The sequence below is a fragment of the Saccostrea cucullata genome, unplaced genomic scaffold, assembly GCF_032062105.1.
Source record: "Saccostrea cucullata isolate Sc308-1 unplaced genomic scaffold, CSIRO_AGI_Scuc_v1 ctg21557, whole genome shotgun sequence".
In the NCBI taxonomy this organism is placed as follows: domain Eukaryota; kingdom Metazoa; phylum Mollusca; class Bivalvia; order Ostreida; family Ostreidae; genus Saccostrea; species Saccostrea cuccullata.
In genome coordinates this window covers 1-7,069 of record NW_026936319.1, presented here as the reverse complement: position 1 = coordinate 7,069, position 7,069 = coordinate 1, and the positions used below count along the sequence as shown (strand labels likewise).

The following is a 7,069-nucleotide window of genomic DNA, read 5'->3' as shown; positions in this document are numbered from 1 at the left end:
ACTTCCTGTGACAACCGGAAGCGACGGCGGACGATCTTAACCCAAATGGATTTGCCTACTTATCAAGATCTATTACTCATATAAGTTTGGTGTCTTCATCTCTAACCGTTTCTGAGATATGACTCGGACAAAATTTTTTTGAAAAAAGCGGAAATCGGACATATCTGACGACCGGAAGTGAATTCTGAAAAACTGAAAACTGCATTTGAAAGATATTTTTACTCTCTATCATCTCTGAAAATTTCATAAGAATCCGTCCAGTCATCTCTGAGAAATCGTCAAAAAAAGAAAAGGGAAAAAAAAAATAATAATAATAATAATAATAATAAAAAGAAACAGTAGAATCACTATAAGGTCTTCCGTCTGAAACGGAAGACCTTAATAATAATAATAATAAGAAACCGAGTAAAAACAATATGTTCCCAAACTCCGTTTGGGGAACATAATTAGATTTCAAGGGTAGGGAATATCTAAAGGTGTTGCAGTACAATTCATGGACAATTTCATCAGATGTAAAGATTGCCATAAATACTAGAGTTCTTCCATGACATAAATTTTTATACCATCATGAAGCACAGAAGGAGTGTTATTTTGAATATTTATGGCCAGTTTATGCCTAAAAACAAATTTATTAACTTCATGGATTTTGGTGGAAGCAGTAGATATGGAAAATGTCAGGTTTTATATTTTTGTTGCCATGGCAACGGTTTTACTTTACAAGAAAAATTAAAAATCGTCTTCTTTACCCAAATTATTACATATATCTGATAACGGAGAATAAAAAGTTTAAATAATATAAGAATGAATTATATTAATTTAGGTCATTCTAATAGTTTAAGTTAGTAATTTTATAAAAGAGATCAATTTTTTCAATGAAATAATTACACGAGGTGAAATATGCGTTAAATTTGGCGTCTTTTATTCAAAAATGGGACGGGCAACCTCATTGACAATCATATTTAATGATGAAGCTAATCTCCCTGAATAAATTGATATGTAGCATGTGTGCAAATTAAAAAAAAGGATATGAATTGGAGGGAGACGCAAACCTTACCTTAAGTTATTGAAACTAAGTTGGTGAAATAAGACAGTCTCCATTGAAATCATTCTTTCGAGTGTTCTATGGTCAATACAATGGCCTTGTCAGCAAACCAATCTATAATTATAAGGTGAGTCAAACCCATTTATCTTAATTTAATAATAACAACGTTTAACATATGGCTAGTTTGTACAGGTCTGGAGGAGATAATTGTTTCTGACAATTACAAAAGAAGGGACATCATGTTAGCGGGATTCCGTTAATACCTACTGCAATGAAGGCTTATTAGCAAGCGTAACATGCTTACTGGCAAAATGATTGAATACAGTTTAACGTCCCTCTCCAGAATATTTCACTGATATGGAGACGTCATCATTGCCGGTGAAGGGCTGCAAATTTAGGCCTATGCCCGGCACTTACGGCCTTTGAGAAGTGGGGGATCTTTATCGTGTCACACCTGCTGTGACACGGGGCCTCGGTTAATACGGTCTCATCCGGAGGACCGGCCCATTTAGTCGCCTTTTACGACAAGCAAGGGGTACTTAGGACCTATTCTAAACCGGATCCCAAAGGGGGCTTACTGGCAAGAAAAAAGGAACATGAAATCTACCCATATTTTTAATTTTATACAAATTCATTAGTAGCTACGGACTTATGCCGTAATATGTCCTCGATACTCTTATGCAAAAATTGATAAAGGCCAAAGTGTAATATAAAGAATTAAAGAAAGATAATTCAATTTTTTTTAAGCACAGTAAAAAAAATCGTAAATTTCTTAAGATGAAGAAATCGTCAAACTTTCGTACAACCAATATAACCACTTTTACAGTACTCTGTCATAAATAGCAAACGTGCCTTCTACAAAGTTGCGAATTTTATAGCCACAAGGTCATAATAACTGATTATGTAGTCAAAATGCAGTAATCTTTGAAAATATCCGTTCTGTTCCTGGGTATTAAACAAATTAAAGAGGGTAGTGGGTCAACTAACAATTTTTTAAATAACCATCATATTCAATTCCAATTTTGGGATTTGATATCTTAAGCTGTCAACTATCATTTGGCAAAGAAAAAATTCATAAACTTTAGTTTTAAAATTTGATCATTTTATTTTATCTTTATAAGGAGCTTTTTTTTTAATGGAGACCAAATAGTCTTAAAATGACGACGACCACCCAGTCTCTTACTCTACATACAAAATTCTGAGGAGTAGGAGGAGGAGTGTCTTTTTTTTCTAAAATTATGCGCCGAGTATCATGGAGTCAGGTGTAAGGCTGGGTTCTTTTGATTATATAGCAAAAATGCATTTTACCTTTCTTTGAAAATTGTTTTTTGTACTCCTGAGTATTTAGCAGATGGATCCTTCTTCCTGCAATGTGAATTTCGAGGCCTTGGGTGCAGGGTAATGGAGAGGGAGAGCTCTAATGATGATTTTCTGAAAAATAATTAATGGTATGAAATCTGCTTCTATATTGTAAAATTATAATGAGTTAAAATGCCTTATAAAAATTACACTTACAAATTATAAATTTTGTGTTGGAGTGAAATGACCTAGGTTGTGGAGAGAAATGACCTGGGTACTGGAGCAATGTGGAGGGAAATGACCCGGGGGAGATATGACTTGGGCGGAAATGACCTAGGCGGAGCAGGTACTGGGGAGAAATGACCCGGATTCTTATATGATGCCCTTTTCCTACATGTATATTGAAAGGTTCCGGTTATTTACATATCAACAATTAATTTAAAGGACACGATTTATCTAAATCTTACAAGTATTTAGGCAATGATACGTTAAAATCCTGTTGCTTTCAATCAGAACTATCTTAAAACATGCATTGAAATACTTATTTATAGTTATTATAAAAATTTTTGGACTTCTAAAAATTCTTTGAATTAGTGAAGATTGTTTTATTCCAAAGAAAGAAAATACTTTACAACTGAGAGCAGCAACATAGAAAACGTCTTCCTTGGCGATATTTCCTTTAAAACTACATGTATTACGAGACAGAAGACCATAAAAATATTTATCATTATAGAATGAAACATTGAATATTTCCATTAGCAATTGTTTTCTATATGATAAACACCACAAATGTCCATTTTTTTAAATCCATGGTAATACCTAAGGTATGTATATATCTCTACTAATGAAAGGTCAAATGTCAGTCTGCATGTCTATGAATGGAGAATTAAACACTGGAGAAAAAAAAGATATTTTGTTTAATTGTTAAGTAACTAGAAATAATATGTAATTTTACAAACAACATTAAAAGTGAATTGTCTTTGGATCAAAAGCTAGTCACTAGCGCAACGCTGTCCACTATCACCGGGGCATCGCGAGACCGAGTACTCCAAGTCTGTAAAAATGTTAATGTTTCGTCAAAGGTCAATATGTCTAACAAATTACTTTTACAATAGCTCTAAAACTATGTGTGGTATAAAGTCAAAATGTTTACAGTTTATAAATATATCATTGATTAATAGATAGAAAGTATAACATGATAACAAATATTTATATTAAAAATATTTCTTGAGAAAAATTGTATCAGAAAATGTGCATATTTAAAAAGAAATGCACCTGCTTAATTCTGTCCTTTTCGTGAAAATCATCATTGCAGAAATAATATCTGTTTATCATTGAAGGGCAAGTTGGGCGTGAATGGTCTCTGGAAGGCTGTTTTGGAAAGCATGACATGTATATAGACAAGACTCCTGTAGAACCCACCATTTGAAATGTACTTTCACTTTCAAGTCTTAACATTTGGACAAAATAAACAGGGAAAACAACTTTCCAGAGGCTATCCAAGTCCAACTTGCCCTTCATTGATAAACATATTTTGTTTCTGCAGTGATGGTTTTCACTAAAACCATGGAATTAATTAAATGCATTTTCTGAAAAAATATGCATTTTAAAAGATTTTTTCTCAATTCAAATATTTTTCCAAGTATTTTTTTATATCAATTGATACTCTCCATCTGTTAATCAATACGACATTTATAAGCTGTAAAAGTTTTAACTTTATACATCACAAAGGTTTGGAGCTATTGTAAAAATTAAATTTTGGACATATTGGCCTTTGACAAAACCTTAAACAGCCCATCTGAACCACATGGATAAATCGCCACATAGATCTGTTCTCCATCTGATACAGACATCGTCCCTCAGTCATAACCATCCGACTTCTTAAGCAACTAAACTTCCTTTGCTATTTTAACATTTATGGGACTATTTTCAATTATAGTAATATTCGAAGCCATGGGGCGGAGCAATGGAAAATAACATGGAATGCCTCGTGCATTTCAAATCTACCAAATTACACGGTATTTCCATTTACTTTAAGATACTTATTTTAAGTAAAATTGGAAATAGGAGGAATCACTGTCTAGTTAGGAGGGTATGTCAGGGACATCAACAATAGTGGGAAACATGGGTGTAATTTGAGCATAACGGGCTTTGACCAATAATTACATGTATTCAATGTGTCCCACCACTAATTGTTGATGCCCTGGCATAGTCTCCTATATAGACAGTGATTCCTTAATTATTAAGACTGAAATTGCATGTAAAATAAAACAAACCTGCTTTCGCGAAAGTGTCACGAGAAATATCCTCAACTCCATTATCTTATCTTAGTCACGAGGTAATGTTTGAATAGGATATATATACTGTTATCAAACCTGTGGAAATGTATTTATTTACTTGCTATATACTATTTACTTTTCTTCTGGCTCGCCGTGTATTAGTAATAATTATATGATTTATCAAAACTATCTTTAAAATCAAATCAATATTATTTTTAAGTCAATTAAATTATCTATATTCAGTAAAAGGGATTAGTTGTTACTCAATCTAAATCATTTTATGAAACATTTGTGTTTGTATATTATTTCGTTTCATTTTGCAATGATGACTTCACAATTTAATCATACATTGAGCTAAATTTGTTTAGGAAAAGCTTTGAAGCCTTTCTCTGTAAAATTTTCAAACGTTTTCTAGGTATATGCCAATTTGATAAGACTGAAACTTCAAAGAATGTGGAAAATAAAAAAAACCTACTCCATTCGGCGTCGTTTTCATCGCTTGAAGAGTTTTAGCGTACCAAACAAAATTTAAGATAAAACACTTGTAAAAAAAAAAAAAAAAAAAAAAGAAAGAAAAGATTATCAAAAACGGGAAAATTGTATCACACCAAAGGTATTAATTAAATTGATTTTATTAATAAAATAAAAAGAACAAAATTCAGGTTGTTAATATTTATTACTTTAGCGTTGCATTTCATAGTCATACAAATACTTACAAACGTATTGACAATTACAAATTTATTCGATAAGACAGAATGAGCTTATAAATGTTTAACTCTTTGCCCATTGCGCTGTCTGTGACGTAATAGTAGCATTACATTTCTTACTTTTATATGTAACACAAGATTACATGAAAACTGGAACAAAGCTTTATTCTATGAACAAAACTTCTTTTCTCATCAGTTTTATGAGTTTGTATTAACTTAAATATTCTTTTGTAATTCTATACGTTCCTTTTGTTAATTTCTGCACAGGTTTTTATAAAACATTTACATAAAAAACAACAACAAAAAAACAACAACAACAGCAACAACAAACATTTGTTGAATTTGATAAATTCTGGATCAAGACTCCCAACTCACACAAGATTGAGGGACTTCACATCACCAAACCAGTGGATCAAGTGGTGATCTTATTTAGTATCATAACAAAAATTGCACTAAAATAAGATTGTTACACGTTTTTGTGTATTTGCACTCTTTGGCTGAGGCAGATAATGCAAGCTCTGAAGAACTAAAAATAAACAAAGATTCTGGCCAGTAGGGTGACCTTTTAACCTGATCGAACGATTCCCAGAATATGCCATGCATTAGAATGCAGTTGTTTACTTGTTTATCGGAAGATGTATTTGGTCAGGAGGAAGAAGCAACCAACGAGATTTGGGGTTTTCAGAGTTCAGGTGTTTGAATAAATTATCGACAGAAAATATTTCAAGATTATGCAAAAGATTGGTAATTATTTTAAAAGTGTATTAGAAAATATAAAAGTACTGAAGGTCAGAATAAAAGTAATTACACATTCAAATTCAGATTAAAAATAATTATTGCAATTTTAAAAGAAATTTTAAATTATGCAGGGCACGCACAGGGGTATAAATGTAACTCAGTGAACAGAATTCAGCAGTGGAACGCTGAATTTTGTCTCTTTCTGGTTGCATTTATACAGGTAAGATTATCTTGTAGACATGCGCGAGTTTTGGTAAAAATCATTGAATTTACACATGGCTTATTTTATTAACAGGTTAAATGTTTTATATCGTAAGTATATATATTTATAATAATGTTGAATATTTTGTGTAAAATTATTTATTGGAATTATAGATATTAAAATGGATTGTAAAATTGAATAAAAAGTGGAACGCTGAATTTTGTCTCTTTCTGATTACATTTATACAGGTTGGGTAACATCGCCACTCCCCATAATCTGTAATGCGCTAGACATGCAGAAAGAGGAGATTAAATAAATCAAAGGGAGATAAAAATAATTGGAACATTGAAAACATGGTAAACGTTGTCTGGTCAGGACCAGGGTATTGCAGGAAGTTTTTCCCTGGTTTTTAAAACCTCTCACAAGCGGAAAAGCGAAGCACAATCCGTGTAGCTCACAGATGATCCAGTAACCAGACAACATCATTTTAAAAAACCAAAAACACATAAGTTCCAAAATAAACAACATATCCCAAACAATAAACTTTCATATTTCCGAAAAAAAAATATTATGTGCGAAATATATTAGCTTGGAATTATAAAATTTATTATCTAATTATTTATAATCATACCATCAAAACTTTACGCGCAATCAGAGCAGAAAACGTCAAATAGGAAATTTTATGTGATTGCAGGACAAAGGTTATAGCGTTAAAATGCGTGATTGCTGATGAACGGTATTATTTTTGTTCGATTTTCATCCGACTATAAGTTTCAAAAATGTTCTCGAGTATCGACTCCAT

The 7,069-nt window shown here is 32.0% G+C and overlaps 1 long non-coding RNA gene across 1 annotated transcript; it reads right to left on the bottom strand.

Moving 5' to 3' along the window:
• Positions 1 to 1,124: 1,124 nt before the first annotated feature.
• On the bottom strand, positions 1,125 to 4,655 carry LOC134245355 (uncharacterized). Its single transcript, XR_009987403.1, has 3 exons — positions 4,618 to 4,655; positions 2,351 to 2,473; positions 1,125 to 1,156 (listed from the first exon to the last, which is right to left on the bottom strand). It is a non-coding gene; the product is annotated as an uncharacterized LOC134245355 (long non-coding RNA).
• Positions 4,656 to 7,069: the final 2,414 nt, after the last annotated feature.